The 16,622-nt window shown below is 41.3% G+C and overlaps 1 protein-coding gene across 11 annotated transcripts in view; it reads left to right on the top strand.

Moving 5' to 3' along the window:
- The window catches only part of arvcfb (ARVCF delta catenin family member b), a 315,865-nt gene that overhangs the window by 75,358 nt on the left and 223,885 nt on the right, over positions 1 to 16,622 (top strand). The window contains exon 1 of one of the 11 annotated variants that reach the window (XM_043715406.1): positions 14,344 to 14,368. The exons of the other annotated variants lie outside the window; for them this stretch is intronic. The gene's annotated coding sequence lies outside the window, so the exon portion shown is untranslated. Of the gene's footprint in view, positions 1 to 14,343; positions 14,369 to 16,622 lie in introns of those variants that run through there. 11 annotated transcript variants of the gene reach the window in all.

Raw genomic sequence — 16,622 nt, 5'->3', positions numbered from 1 at the left:
GAAAAAAGTCCGAGCTCAGTCAACCTCTCTTTGTAAGATAAGCCCTCCATTCCAGGCAGCATCCTGGTAAATCTCCTCTGGACTCTCTCCAAAGCATCCATATCTTTCCTACCATAGGGCGACCAGAACTGGTCGCAGTATTCCAAGTGCGGTCTAACCAAAGTTTTATAGAGCTGCAACAAGATCTCACGACTCTTAAACTCAATTCCCCCTGTTAATGAAAGCCAAAACACCATTTGCTTTCTTAACAACCCTGTCCACTTGGGTGGCCATTTTAAGGGATCTATGTACCTGCACACCAAGATCCCTCTGTTCCGCCACACTGCCAAGAATCCTATCCTTAATCTTGTACTCAGCTTTCAAATTTGAACTTCCAAAATGCATCACTTCTCATTTATCTAGATTGAACTCCATCTGCCACCTCTCAGCCCATCTCTGCATCCTGTCAGTGTCACGCTGCAGCCTACAACTGTCCTCTATACTGTCAACGGCACCTCCCAACTTTTGTGTCGTCTGCAAACTTGCTGACCCATCCTTCAATCCCCTCATCCAAGTCATTAATAAAAATTACAAACAGTAGAGGCCCAAGAACAGAGCCCTGTGGAACACCACTCACTACTGACTTCCAGGCAGAATACTTTCCTTCCACTACCACTCGCTGTCTTCTGTCGACCAGCCAATTCTGTATCCAGACAGCTAAATTTTCCTGTATCCCATTCCTCCTGACCTTCCAAACGAGCCTACCATGGGGAACCTCATCAAATGCCTTGCTGAAATCCATATACGCCATATCCGCCACTTGACCCTCATCAACTTGTCTAGTAACATCCTCAAGGAACTCAATAAGATTTGTGAGGCATGACCTGTCCCTCACAAAGCCATACTGACTGCATTTAATCAAGCCATGCTCTTCCAGATGGTCATAAATCCTATCCCTCAGAATCCTTTCTAACACCTTGCAGACGACAGACGTGAGACTGACTGGTCTGTAATTGCCGGGTATTTCCCTATTTCCTTTCTTGAAGAGAGGGATTACATTTGCCTCCCCCCAGTTCTCAGGTACGACTCTGATGGAGAGCCAGGATGCAAAGATCTTTGCAAGTGGCGAAGCAATCACCTTTCTTGCTTCCCAAAGCAGCCGAGGACAAATCTGCTCTGGCCCTGGCGACTTGTCAATCTTAATGTTTGTCAAAATTTTCAGCACATCAGCTTCCTCTATCTCTATCCGTTCCAGCATGCTATCCTGCTCCTCAATGGTTTCAGACACTACAAGGTCCTTTTCTTTAGTAAAGACAGAAGCAAAAAACTCATTTAGGGCTTCCCCTACCAACTCATTTAGGGCTTCCCCTACCACCTCAGACTCTATACACAAGTTCCCTATGCTATCCCTGATTGGCCCTACTTTTCTTTGATCATTCTCTTATTCCTCACATACGTGTAAAATGCCTTTGGATTCTCCCTAATCCTTCCTGCCAAGCCTTTTTCATGCCCCCTCCTGGCTCTCCTCAGACCATTTTTGAGCTCTTTCCTCACCTGCCTGTAATCCTCTAGAGCTGAGCAAGACCCTTGCTTCCTCCACCTTATGTAAGCTGCATTCTTTCTTTTGACAAGAAGCTCCTCCACTCTCGTCATCCAAGATTCCTTTATCTTACCCCTTCTTGCCTGTCTCAGAGGAACACATTTATGCATCACTGTCAACAACTGTTCCTTAAACAGTCTCCACATGTCGATAGTGCCCTTTCCATGGAGCAATTGCTCCCAGTCCATGCTTCCCAACTCACGTCTGATAGTTTCCTTTTCCCCAACTAAATACTCTCTCATTGTGCCTGCTTCTCTCCTTCTTCATAGCTATGTAGAATGTAAGGCAGTTATGGTCACTATCACCAAAATGCTCTCCCACCGCAAGATCTGACACCTGCCCTGGCTCATTGCCAAGCACCAAATCCAAAATGGCTTCTCCCCTCGTCGGTCTGTCAAAGTACTGAGTTAGGAAACTCTCCTGAACACACCTTATAAAAACAGCTCCTTCCAAACCATCTGCTCGAAGGACGTTCCAATCAATATTGGGAAAGTTAAAGTCACCCATTACAACAACCCTACGACATTCACACTTTTCCAAAATCTGCCAACCTATGCTTTCTTCAATCTCCCTGCTGTTATTGGGGGGCCTGTAGTAAACCCCGAATGAGGTCGCTGCTCCCTTACTGTTCCTAATTTCCACCCATACCGACTCAGTAAACAGACCATCCTCGACAATGGTAGCTTCTGTAGCTGTGATACCCTCTGATTAGCAGTGCTACACCCCCTCTTCTTTTTTTTCCCCCCTACCTATTCTTTTTAAATGCTCTAAATCCTGGAACATCCAGCAACCATTTCTGCCCTGAGAAACCCACGTCTCTGTTATGGCCACAACATCATAACACCAGGTACTGATCCATGCTCTAAGCTCAACACTTTTATTCATGATACTCCTTGTATTAAAGCAAACCCACTTTAACTGATCCCTTGGTTCTTTCCCAGGAAATTCCTTCCTACTGGATGCACTACCTCTTGCTATTGCCTCATCTCCATCAACTTTCACCACCGGTATATAGCTCAGGTCCCCATTCCCCCCGCCATACTAGTTTAAACCCTCCTGAACCACTTGAGCAAACCTTCCACCCAGGACATTGGTCCCCTTCCAGTTCAGGTGCAACCCGTCCTCCATGTACAGGTCCCACTTTCCCCAGAAAGCATCCCAGTTATCTACATTGCTGAAGCCCTCCCTTCTACACCAGCTGCGCAGCCACATGTTAAGCTGCCCCTGCTCCCTGTTCTGCCTTGCTAATATATATGGTCACTTATTCTCCTTCCCGGCAGCCCATCTGGTCCGCGTCACTTCCGCTGCTGCTCCCGCTCCTCCTGTGGAGGAAAAATACTGCTGGCCACCACCAGTAAGTAATTTTAAAAATCTCCCTTACTTTAGCTGTAGCCTTCCTGGTTCACCTTACCTCCACTGCTGCTCCCACTCAAAAAGGTCGCTGGCGTCAAAGGGTGTAAGTACTTATATATACTCACTCCTTTCCTTCCCGGCAGCCCCTCTGATCTGCGTCACTTCCGCCGCTGCTCCCGCTCTCAAAAAAAGGCTACTTATCTGTAGCCTTCCTGGTTCGCCTTACGTCCGCTGTTGCTCCCACTCTCAAAAAAAAGCAGATAACAGTGGGCTTTACGCATGTATTTCTCCTTCTTCTGTGTAGACTTTCTAGTTGGCAGTTTTGTTTATATTTGTTTTCCTACAAGTAGGAGAAAGTGAGGACTGCAGATGCTGGAGATCAGAGTCAAGAGTGTAGTGCTGGAAAAGCACAGCCGGTCAGACAGCATTCAAAAAGCAGGAGAATCAACATTTCAGACATAAGCCTGATGAAGGGCTTATGCCCGAAACGTTAATTCTCCTCCTCGAGTTGTGCCTGACCTGCTGTGCTTTTGCTACAAGTAATTCACTGCATTTGTCCAGGAGGATTTGTGTTGGATTCATTTGCTTATTTTGATTTTGATAATTTTCCCTGACTTGTGAAACGCTTTCCTTCATTATATCCCACTCTGTTGAAGCAGTTAATGTCATAAAGAGCATATTGCAATTTAATGCTTCTTAACAAAAAGGATGGAGGAGGTGGAGCAGATTTGTTTTCCAGAGATTTGAAGTGATATTTCTTAAGAGAACTATTGACATGGAGTGAGCTCAGTGAAATTGGTTTTGAAATTGCAAGATTGACTGTTCGATCAATTTTGTAAAACTCACTTTTGGACCTTTATCCTCTATTGTCATTTTTCTCTACTGTCTTTTTCCTTGGGTAGGCCATTCTGTTTGTCTGTTCGGCTGTTTTCACGTTCAATGTAGTGGGCAAAATATTTTACAAATTAAGTTCATTGAACAATTCCTTCTTTCTATTTATAGTAGAAGTTAGGTCATTCAACCCATGGACTTCCTGTATAACTAAAGTATCAACATTTTCATACACTTCCTCATTTACTTTACAGTTCTGTTAAGATGTTCATCTTGCAGTTTTTTAGTTCTGTCAAACGGACTCATCATCTTCCTCTTTGTAGATGCTGACTATGTGCTAAATGCTAAGCATTTTGTATTTGTATTTTCACCATGTGCAGTGATTTTTGTTCTGCATGTTTAGTCAAGAATGGCATAGCAGAGTACAGTCAGCTCTGATATCACATGATAGGTTGGTTCTCCTGCAATCTCATGTTAGAAGAAAATAATGTAACAGCCACATCATTTAAACTAATGAGGCCAGAATCATGTTAGAGCCAATACAGATGAGGAAAATTTGTCTTTTACAAATTACTGCTTAAATTCCTCAATTCGTGTTGAAGAAACACTTGTTATAGCAGAACCAACTATACTTGACTTCTGAAGTCAAATGCTCAGATTGTGGCTTGCTGCTACCAGGTATCCGAGTCATGTCAGTTTCAGTGATACTGATTTGTGTGCTGATACTAGAAACTTTCTATGTATTTGTCCTCAAAAACAGCTTAAGTTTGGAAAAAACATTTGAGGAATGAGAGTCTTTTTGATTTGGTCAAGGTCATTCTACTTCAACAATACACAAGAAGAAAGTGAGCATTGCAGATGCTGGATCAGAGTCGAGAGTGTGATGCTGGAAAAGATGCTGCCTGACCTGCTGTGCTTTTCCAGCACCACACACTTTTATATAATACACCATCTAGATTCAAACAACATTCCTTCTCCTTTCATGGAGAGTTAATGTTTCAGGTCCAGTGACCCTTTAGAACCACTTCCAGACCTGCTGAGATTTTGTTTCTGATTTCCAATATCTGCTGTTCGTTAGCGGTTTTTTTTTCCTTAACTTTTTTTTTCTCTCAACGATGAGTTATTCCGTACCTTTTTTCAATAGTTTGAAAAGCCGTCAAGATACACAGTCACCAAGAATTTGAATGGGATATTCAGGAAGTAAAAGTTTTAATAATTTGCAGAAACTGAGATATGGAACTGGGCGTCAGGAAACCTACTGCAAGTTATGTTCTGATATTTGTGTTGCAGAGATCAGCTTCACATGCTGGATTTTTCTGTTTTTGGATTGTCAAGGTACTTAATTAAAAATGCATACTTTGTTATACTTTATAGTTTCGTTGTTCCAGCTTCCTGGTGTGCCATAGGAGTGAGTTAAGTTTGTTGTAAGTGGTTACGTGAAACCTCTCAGGAGACCAGCTTTGACTTGTCTTTTTGGCATACTTTTAACAGTTTTTACTGTAATGGTTTTAATCTTTTGGCTTGATAACAAGAACCTTGGTCCCCATCTGGAAAATTTGTTTTCTGTGTTCCTTTTCCGTACTGCTGATGTTGAAACACACACTGAAATGAGAGTTCTTCAGGATTGAGAATTTTGAGGCTTAACGTTTTGCAAGACTAATGTATGTGTGAATTACTGACAATAGGCTAGATTTAACATTTATGTTTGTGTGTGTTTGTTTGTTTGTTTTCCCATGTTTTCCTTGCCCTTCTCATTTCAGTGTTGGAAGTGCATTGTCCATGCAAATATATGGAAAGGTTTCAACCGACTGGCAACCACCAGTTGTTATCGTGACTTGCTGCTACTCCTACTCATCAAACTCTGACCACCTTGAAGATAGATCTTCCATACTTGTGGACACTAACTCTGATATCTATCATGGCCTCTTTTCCTTCTGTAATCTGTGAGCTAATATCATACACATATGCTCAACTCAGGTGAAAGGTTACACATATATGCCAGGAATGGGAAAAGACTACAGACCAAGAATGCAAACTTATTTTTCTTTCAGTTCTTTCAAATTTTGCAATGATGGCATATTGTTGCCGATAGGGTGGCAGTCATACTTCATTTCAGTAATTGGTTGGGTGAACTTGACTCGCTGCTTGCATGAATTCTTCCTTTAAGTTTCCTTGTTTGTCTGTCTGTTGCACATGTTGAAAAAGGTAGATCAAGAAAGAGGGGAGAGATGGACGCTTTCTGTTTGAAGGCTCAAGATATTTCTTCTCTGCTGCTCTTCGCACATACAGCTTTTTAACGTTTTACAGCTCAACCAATCAGGCTGTTGTTGGGCAGAATCCCAATTCTAAATTTCTTGGTACTGCTAGGCCTCGAATGATCCTTCTTACTGCTTCAAAAAACATTTGTATCAGTGCAACAATGTATACAGTGCCTAACTTTTCGTGTTGCATAGCTCTCCTGGTATTTTAGTTAGAGCAATCCTACTTCCTTTTCAGCTTATAGTCCCAACATTTAGCAATATTTGGTCTCTTAGAATTCTCTGCTCTCGAATATTTTTTGAATGTGCAGGCTACGATGGATCAAAGTCAGCCTGTTGCTGTCATAAGTAATACCATTTTCCACCTGATAGAAATGATCAGTTACAAACTCTGCCAGTTCAGTTAGTCAGGTTTTAATTAGCCTGGTTATCATAAACTGTCTAATTTAAAACACTAAATAGGGCACTTAAGTAATGTTTTGCATTGAGAGCTGTCCAGTGTGACAAGAAAAATGTTGGCTTATTCCTTGCAGCAGATGTTTCCTTTGCGTTAGATGAACTTGTATACAAGATTTTCAGAAATGCTTTGTATGGTGAAACAATCGTGTCTTTATGAAAGCAAAATTACGCATCAACCAGTCAGTAAATTGATTTCTGTGAAGATTGAAACCATAGCTTTATCTTATGGTGCCCTGGCCTCAGTCAACATCTAATGGTCGATCTAATTTTGGGAACCTGCTGCACACAGTATTTGCCGGATTGGAAGACATTTTCCCGCACCACAATCCTAAATGGCCTACTACATATTCTTGGACTGTGACTCCTGGTTCTGGACTCTTTGGTCATTGAGAACATTCTTACTGCATTTAGTCTGTCTACTGCAAGGTTTGTAGCTCAGGTTTAGGGTGTGAGTAAGAGAGTCAGACAAAGTCGAAAATCTCAAAAAAACTGACAGGAGTAGACAGAGTTTAGGGTGTAGGTTTGCTCGCTGAGCTGTAGGTTTGATATCCAGACGTTTCATTACCTGGCTAGGTAACATCATCAGTGGTGACCTCCAAGTGAAGCGAAGCTGTTGTCTCCTGCTTTCTATTTATATCTTTCTCCTGGATGGGGTTCCTGGGGTTTGTGGTGACGTCATTTCCTGTTCGTTTTCTGAGGGGTTGATAGATGGCATCTAGATCTGTGTTTTGTTTCTGGCATTGTGGTTGGAGTACAACGTATTCAAGAAGAACAGATACTCAAAAAATACGGTGCGCAGATTCCTCAAGAATAAACCACGACAAGCAGACCAAACACAGCCAGCAACCCAAATGATGATGATACCGAGCCAGGTAATGAAACGTCTGGATATCAAACCTACAGCTCAGCGAGCAAACCTACACCCTAAACTCTGTCTACTCCTGTCAGTTTTTTGAGATTTTTGACTTTGTCTGACTCTCTCACTCACACATGTGCACGCTGTTGGTTGGAATCGTAGCGAACTTTCACCATTAATTCGGTAATAATCCAGTTGAGTTGAGGTTTAAGACGTCTTACTGTTTACTTGAGTGGACTTACTTTCATCACTACATGCAATAAAGTTCAAATAATTCGATCGTCTGAGATTTCAAAATAATTAGTCAAAGTAAGGGTGGCTTATGCTAACATACCCACGACATTGAAGCCGCTAAATGATTAACTCCTTTACCCACTCTATTTCCAATGGAGAAGCATTTTCCCTAATCTCAATTGGGGTCTCACTCCATGTCATATAATCAAGTTTGGGAACTTGGTTTAAACAGCGAACAGCTGTCATGAGTTGTGGTCAAGTAGTTAAGTATCAAATAATTTGCTGTTTTTGAGTACTGCAGTGGAAAGTCAGTAGAGGTTTGCTTTTGTTGGGTGGGTTGATGTGGAAGCTTACTAATTTGCTGCTATTGTGTGAAACTTTTGTCTTAATTAATTGATAATGATGTTGCAGTTTCATAAACATTTTTTTCTTTTGTTGTTTAATGCCAGCCTTGAAGTGCAATTACTTAAGGTTTGGTGCACCAAACCTTTTCCAATGTTCATCCCACTTTAACATTGAAATCAATGATAACATAAGCCAGTCACCAACAAGACTAAAGCAGCACAGTACTATGATTCAAGCTCATAAATTACAGATAAAGATAAATAATATACACATGGAAATTTGTTTTTAATCACTGTAAAATTGTTAATGTTCATGTATGCATGTTGTATTCAAGCTCTGCATATTCCTGAGTGACATAGTTGTGAAATCCTTCTCTGTTCACACTATTCTGTCCACTACAAACATTCTGCAGCTGCATTCCCTTTTTGTCACCAGGCCAGATGGAGGGAAGGAGCATTTGCAACAGCAGAAATAGAGTACAGTTTGAAGCTGTCATTTGGTTTCATAGTTCATCTGCATGTTCTCCCAGTTTTCTTTGCCTGCACATGATCAGTCAGAGTTATGTCACTGCCTCTGCCTGCACTACGCCAGCACAGACACATTCTGGGCCTGTGCAGTACTGATTGCTAAAGTGCCTTGTTGAGGTTAAAGACCAGTTTTGACTCATCATCTGCCCTTTGTTGTCTAGCAGCAAGCTGGTAGTCAGTTCAGGAATGTTTGCCCAGAGTGCCCTTTATGCATTCGCCATTGTTGGAGCAACCTGTGACTATAAATGCTATCTGACTGACTTCACTGGGGGTTGCAGACCGGTTGGGAATTTGTAACCTCGTGTTTGTCCAGATGTGTTAGTAGTTTGCATTATAGCTGATGGGAATACAGGTCGTTCTGTTAAAACATGACATTTACATTCCTCTGCAAGCCTGCGCTACAAAAGAATTGCTCTGTACAAAATCACTATAGAAAATTGCTATACTCATTCAGTAGAAAGTTTGTGTTATCTAAAAGTGTCCATAATTCTTCAATCGCATTATAGCCAATTCGTGCTAACGAAACGCACATTATATCAGAACAAGAGTGTGCTGGAAAAGCACAGCAGGTCAGGCAGCATCTGAGGAGCAGGAGAATTGGCATTTCAGGTATAAGCCCTTCATCAGAGATGTCGAATCAGGAATGCCCGAAACATCAATTCTCCTGCTCCTTGGATGCTGCCTGACCTGCTGTGCTTTTCCTGCACCACACACTCTCGATTCTGATCTCCAGCATCTGCAGTCCTCACTTTATACATGTTGTCCTGATATAATAGGAGAATGTTTGTTGGTATCTTGCAGAATAAAAGCTTGTTAACCTTAATGAAGGTGATTCATAAACTAATAAAAAGTTAGCCTAATTAGAACTATGCAGCATTAATCATCATTTTAATACAATTTGAATAGCTCAAGCTCTTTGATGTATTGTGTTCCTTTTGATTTTCGTCTCAGTTTAGAAACTTGCACGTGAAATACAAAACCTGGATTTCAAGTTGTTGAAATGTTCTGGATTCCTAGTTTGACAAATTTTAGCCAGAATGCAGAAATGTGCAAGTTACTCTGTACATATTTCTTGACATTTGACCTTCACAGTAAGAAAAGTGTTCTTGTTTTGTGGTTTGCTCTAACTTGCCTCCTATCTCCCCAGTATCTTTCACTTGCCGCTCTGTCTGTATGTATGTCAAACTGCAGTAATTCAAGAAGTCATGATTCGGGGATGCCGGTGTTGGACTGGGGTGTACAAAGCTAAAAATCACACAACACCAGGTTATTGTCCAACAGGTTTAATTGGAAGCACACTAGCTTTCGGAGCGACGCTCCTTCATCAGGTGATGAAGGAGCGTCGCTCTGAAAGCTAGTGTGCTTCCAATTAAACCTGTTGGACTATAACCTGGTGTTGTGATTGATTTTTAACGTGATTCAAGAAGGCAGCTCAACACCACTATCTCCAAGACTATCAGGGGGCGGGACAATAACAGAGTTGATTGTCCTTGAATTCTGTTGAAGTGTTTTGAATGTTGATCAAGAAGCCAAATCTTATTGGTTTTAACACCCATTCTTCCACTGGCAAGACCAGCATTTGCTTCCCATCCCTAGTTAACCTTGAACTGATTGAAATGGCCTAGCAAAACACAGCAGTTGAGTTAACTAGATTACTTTGGATTTGGAGTCGCAGGTAAATCAGACCAGATAAAGATGACAGGTATCTTTCACAAAGGACAGGAATGATCTGCTTGTGGTGTTCAATTTCAGCTGAGTTTCAGAATTGTGAATTGAATTAAAATTCCACCAGCTGCCATTGTCCCTCGACAGTTGGCTTGGCCCTCTGGATTAATAATCCAATGAAATAGGCACTGTGGTGTTTGGCTGAAACCGAGCAAAGAAACAAGATCTATAGTCTCAAATAAGCTAAAACTAAGACAATTGTTATATGGACAAGCAGAAGATTTAAACTAAATACTGCATTTATGCAGACTGTTGTGTTATGGTTCCCTGGTTGTTAATGTTTCGAAATAGTCCTAATAGAGCATTGTCTTATTAGAGAGAGATGAATGGTGGTGTCTTAATTTGAGGGTCACCATGATTCAGGCAAGGGGGTAGATTGAGAAGGAGAGTCCTACATGGTAACTTCAGGTACTGAAATTGAACCCTTGCTGTTGGCTTCACAGTGCACTACAAATCAACTGTCCAGTCAGCTGCGTTAATGAGGTAACCCTTTGCAAAAACATACTTTGCAAGAACTTTTCATTCTGATGAAACTAGCTGGTTCAGAGCCATTCTCATAAGCTTGAAGGACTGGCTTTTAAATCTGTTAAAAGATAGTTATGCTACATACGTGGTTACATCAGGTACAAGTAACAGGATTATAACGAGCTGTATGTTTTCCTTTTAGGGAGTTTATACAGCAATTGCATTTTAATGGGGTGTTGTAAATTTATTAGTAGTTCATGGGACTACTAAATTCCTATGAGCTAATATTACTTTGCATGACTAAGGTTAGGGAATTTTTGCTTAGAAATTTACCTTTTATATCGTGGTTCTGCTTGCAGTAAAGGAAGTCCTACAATTTACAGGAATGAGGATTTTGACTTTAGCTTATGGATAAGTCATTGAAATTTTTCTTTTTCTAGTCGATATCATAGAATCGGAGGAGGCCCATCAGCCCAAGCCTGAACTGCCAAAAACATGCTTCAATCTACATTGGTCTGATTTTACTGCACTAGCACAGAGCCTTGAACATTAAGGTACCACATGCTCATTCAAGTACTTTTTCAAGGTTGTTAGGTTTCCCAACTCAACTACCCTCCCAGGCAATGCATTGAAGACCCTCATCACCACCTGGGTGGAAATATTTTCTTTATTTCCCTTTTTAAAATTATGCCCCCTTATTATTGACCCTTTGAAGAGCTGTGTTCTATTCACCCTGTCCAACACCTTATAATCTTAGACACTTCTTTCAGGTCTCCCTTCACCCTTCTCTACTTCAAGAAAAGTAACCCGGGTTTATCTGGCCTCTTCTCGTGGCTGAAATGCTCCATCCCAGACAACATCCTGGTGAATTCCCTTTGCATGCCCTCCAGTACAATCACGTTTTTCCTATTATATGGTGACCAGAACGGTACACAGTAGTTCTGTACAGCTCCAACGCGACCTCCCTACTCTTATAATTTCGGCCATGATTGATAAAGCAAGTGTCCCATGTATTCTATGGTCCTGTCCTGTCACCTTCAGGGGTCTGTGGGCAAGCACTCTGAGCATTCGAGTGTCTTACCATTCTTTTAAAGGGAGGCGATGGCTATGTTGTTTTATAACTAGACTATAAATCCACGAACTTAGCTGATGTTCTGAGGACCGGGGTTCAAATTCCAGCATGGCAGATGGCAGACCATGAAACCATTGTTGGGAAAAACCCTTCTCGTTCACTGTTGTCCTCCGAGGAAGGAAATCTGCCATCCTCACCTGATCTGGCTTATGTGTGACTCCAGACCCCCAGCAATGTGGTTGACTCCCAGTTGCCCTCTAAAATGGCCTAGCAAGCCATTATATCAATGGCTGCAGAATCTCAAAAAAATGAAACAGGATGAATCATCTGGCATTGTCCTAGGTACTGGAAAAGAAATGTCAGAAATCTTGCAAAGTCATCCTTACCAACTGAGTAGTCAAGCAACAGCTTGACAGTCATACTCATGAATCATATCTTAGAGACAACTTCCCAGATGCCACTATTACCATCCTTGGATATATCCTGTCCCACCAGCAAGACAGATCCACGAGAGATGGTGGCAAAGTGGTGTACATTCGAGAAGTTGATGCCCTGGGAGTCCTCACCACTTGACTGTTCCCCAAGAAGTCTCATGGCTTCAGCATAAACATCAGCAAGGAAACCTCTTCCTGATTATAAAATATGATCCTCCTTGGGCTGATGAACAACACTTAAAGGAAGCACTGAGGAAGGCAACGGCACAAAATTTATTATGAGTGGGGGATTTCAGTGTACACCACCGAGTGGCTTGGCAGCAATATCACTGATTGAGCTGGTCGTGTCCAAAAGGACATAGCTGCTAGACGGTGAGGGAACCAACAAGAGAAAAATATACTTGGCCTCATCTTTGCCAGTCTTCTGGTTGCAGGTGCATCTGTCCATGACCGTATCAGTAAGAGTGACCATCATACAGTTCTTGTGGAGACTAATTCCCACCTTCACATTGAGAATAACCTTCATGGTTGAGTGGTGCTATCTCACCATGCTAAATGGACAGACTTCAAATAGTAGCTCATGTTCAAACATGGACAATATCCAAGCTTGGGCTCACAAGTAGCAAGTAACATTTGCATGACACGTGTCAACCTATGACTATCTCCAGGAAGAGACAATCTGACCACCGTCGCTTGACATTAAATGGTGTTACTATTGCTGAATCCCCCACTATCAAATCCTGGGGATGGTTAACATTGACCAGAAATTCAACTGGACTCTCCATGTACACACTGGCTACAAGAGTGGGTCAGAGGCTAAGAATACAGCAACGAGTAACTCACATCCTGCCTTCCCAAAACCTGTGCATCATCTGTGAGGTACAAGTCAGGACTGTGATGAAGTACTCGCAAGTTGCCTGGATGGGTATGGATCCAAAAACACTGAAGCTTGACACCATCCAGGACAAATCTGCGGTGGTGCTTGCTTTGCATGCCATTCAGAAGCAGCCATTCCTTCCACCACCAACGCTTAGTACCAGTAGTGTGCACAGTCTACAAAATATACGCAAAAGTTCATCAAAGATCCTCAGACTGCACCTTCCAAATCCATGATCATTTCCATCAAGAAGGGCAAGGGCAATAGACCAGCTCTTCATCAGGCTTTTGCTCAATGTCGATTTTCCTGCTCCTTGGATGCTACCTGACCTGCTGTGCTTTTCCAGCACCACACTCTATGCTGATCTCCAGCATCTGCAGTCCTCCCTTTCGCCCTGTTTGGCAGAAAGCCTAATAAAGACAACTTCAAACAGATTTTAAAAGCGTAGTAGTACTTTGTCAACAGCGGTAAGATATCACATTGCTTCTCATCACATGTGGCTCATTGTTACAGAAGTTACACTTCTGTTTGGAGTTTTGGTCTGATAGCTTTTTGAAAATTATGGTCCTGGGGATCTACGAAAAGTAGCATTTAGGTGCAACAGTTAATTAGGGAAGCAAATGAGATTTTGTTGATTATGAAGAGAATGGAGTGAAGTAGTCAAGAAGGGTATTCTAGCACAGTGGTAGTTTCTGTACCTCTGTGCAAGGAAGCATATGTTCAAGCAGGATTCTGATGGGCTTTGACAGGATAAGTGAGGATGTTTATCCATGTTGGGGAATCCAGAACTGTGCAGCATTGTTTCAGAGTAAGAGGTTTCCCATTTAAGATGGAAATGAGAAATATTTAGTTTAAAGAGTCATGGATCTTCGGGTTTTTTAATAAAAAACCCAGAGAGCTGTAGATGCTGCCATTTGAAGATATTCAAAACCTGCAAGACAGTTTTTTTCTTAAACTTGGAGAGTGAATTGTAATGGGGAGCAGGTAGGAAAGTGAAGATCATTTCAAGATCTAATCACTCTCACTCTGAGTGGTGGGGCAGGCTTGAGAAGTTGTTTAGTCCACTCCTATTTCTCATGTTTTTAAGATCTATTTTATGTTCATCTGCAGTTTCAAATTTCATAGATTCTTGTGTGGGGCAATGGAGGCAAAGCTGTGGAATCCTTGAAGAGCTTGTGGATGTTAGGGTGAGCATGTCTCAAATGGGGCATCTACCTTTTGTCTATTTGCTTAAGTACCTTTGGATGTTCCTGAACATCAGCCGTTAAATGTAACGTTCGGTCCTTTGTTCACAGGCAATAAGTGGCTATATTTCAGCTTTGAACAATCTATGGAGAAATATGTAGACTGCATGTAAGTATATTTCATACACAATTTGTGTTATGGCTTTCCCTGTTGCATGAAGCACACTCACATTTTTCTGCTCGTAGATTTTGCAAGTCAGACTACAAAAAATACCAACAGATGAAACACTATATCTTGAATATTTTGTTCACAGTCCAGGTGTTAGAGGTTTCTTCAAGCTACATTAAGTTCAGAAATGAGCTTTCAGCCATATTTCTGGGTTGCATATTTTTTCTACTGCGTAGTTTTTCTACTGACTTGAACTTGACATTATCTGTTTGTTTACATCTACAGCAGCATCTTGTGTTCATGGAGTACCACTACTGTTATGCATTTTAAGTCAAAGACTTGCGTGTAAATAGGGAATTACTGTGTTGCTGTTGTATCAAAATGTTAACTAGGAGGATCAGCATTCTAAAATTAGATCGCCTGACTATATTAAGATGCAGAAAAATGCACTGGTGCGCTCCGGTTTATTCTGGTGTTTCAACTCATATTTATTCAACAGCAATGCAAACTGAAATTGTACTGAAGTTATTAACTTCAGCCCATGTCGTATTAATGTCGAATTATTTGTCACCCCCACTTCAAGTTGTAACAATATTGCCTTGTCTGCATTAAGATGCAGTGTTCTGCCCATGGACCGTATCATCCCAGTTCATATGTTCAAACTGCTTGAGAAAGAGCAGCTCTTACAGTATGGACTAAAAGGTTTCAGGCAGACCACAATGAAAGCTCCTGAGTAGGGCACTTACCACAGGTATAAAATGTAATTTCTGATAGAAATCTGAACACTTTGCAAAACAGAAGATATGCTGAAGCTACTGTCCTGTCACCTGAGTTTGTAATGCATCTCATTCCCCCCACCCAAGGGAGAACCTTTTCATTTGTAACTTTCTCATTTTGATATGTGGCTGTGCATGTATTCAGGAATGTGTTATAATTATTCTTTTTGTCTACAACCTTCAAGCGAAGCAGGCAAGCCCATAAAAGTTTCCAGCTGTGTGACTTTCACTGTTCAAATCAGCATTTAATTTCTGCAGAACCCATGTGTTGTTTCCATGTGCTGCTGCTTCTATCTCATCACCTCCTGGAATTCCAACTCTCCATGTAGAAAGGAGTGGATAGAAGAGGAAGATGAAAATGAAAATAAATGGCAAGGAAGCAATGGGAGAAGTTTTTTTTTTAAAACATGACTTGATGAAGCATTGACTCCACATGTACCTCTAAATCATTTTGACATTGCATGCTTCTTTCCAACTTTCCGGAACCCACTCACTCCTGCTCTGGCCTCCTCCATTGGATTACTCCTGCATTAGGTGGTAAGGTAACTTTGTTCGGTTGTGGAGACTTCATAATGTTCTGTATTCAGTGAGCTGTTACTAAAAGTAATTCTTCCCAAGCCTGCTTTTAAACTTGTGTCCAATAGTATTCCTTTTCCGTTTATTAAAATCTTTTCATTGGGACACAGCTGCACATTGCAACTTCACTGTAGTCATGATCCAATGAAGAATCTTGATTTATGACTTGGGGACAGCACAGTTTGGAGAAGTGAGGAATGAGAGGGGAGCATGAAGGAATGTTGATTTTGAGTTGTGAAATAGAGGGGCTCAAATGAAAAGCTTTGTTGGCAACATTAAACAGAATTGAAAGCTGCCATTTTAGAACCAGATAACGCCCTTTCCTATGAATGAATGAAAAAGTGAAAACTACTTGATACTTCAGAAAAAAGTACTTTAATGAGTACTGTCATATTAAACAGCAGAGGCAGTCTTTTTGAAAGTATAACATTTTCCTGCAGTTTTAGATGGATACATGCCCTTTACATAAATGAAACAAGCCACTGTTTGGTCAACATCAAGACTCTGACGCAATTAATCTGGTAATATCTTTCCTATAGATGCTTCTCTTTCCTCAAATGAGTAAGCATGATATCCATTTGAGTTGGGATTAATGTTACATAATTGAACTCCCCAACAGTAGCACAGAGTTAGAACAAGTGTTTTCCTCCTTTCACTTGTCACACGGTCCTTCACTGTTAGTTTTGAACTCTTGCCCAAACAAGGTGCTTCCAGAAGATTTGAAAATACTTGAAAACAAAGAAGTGTGAAGGTTTTGACGAAATCATCAAAATGCCTCTATCTAAATTTATTTGAAGAACTAATTGTGCATGCATGCTCATTCTGTGGTACTGAACTCTCATTTGGAGGTCCTGTCCTTAATTCACCTTGGAATGCTTATGTCTTGCATATTCTCCAATGTC

This window comes from Chiloscyllium plagiosum, chromosome 25, assembly GCF_004010195.1.
Source record: "Chiloscyllium plagiosum isolate BGI_BamShark_2017 chromosome 25, ASM401019v2, whole genome shotgun sequence".
Lineage (NCBI taxonomy): Eukaryota > Metazoa > Chordata > Chondrichthyes > Orectolobiformes > Hemiscylliidae > Chiloscyllium > Chiloscyllium plagiosum.
The sequence above is the reverse complement of the archived record's forward strand: the minus strand, read 5'-3'. Positions and strand labels throughout refer to the sequence as shown.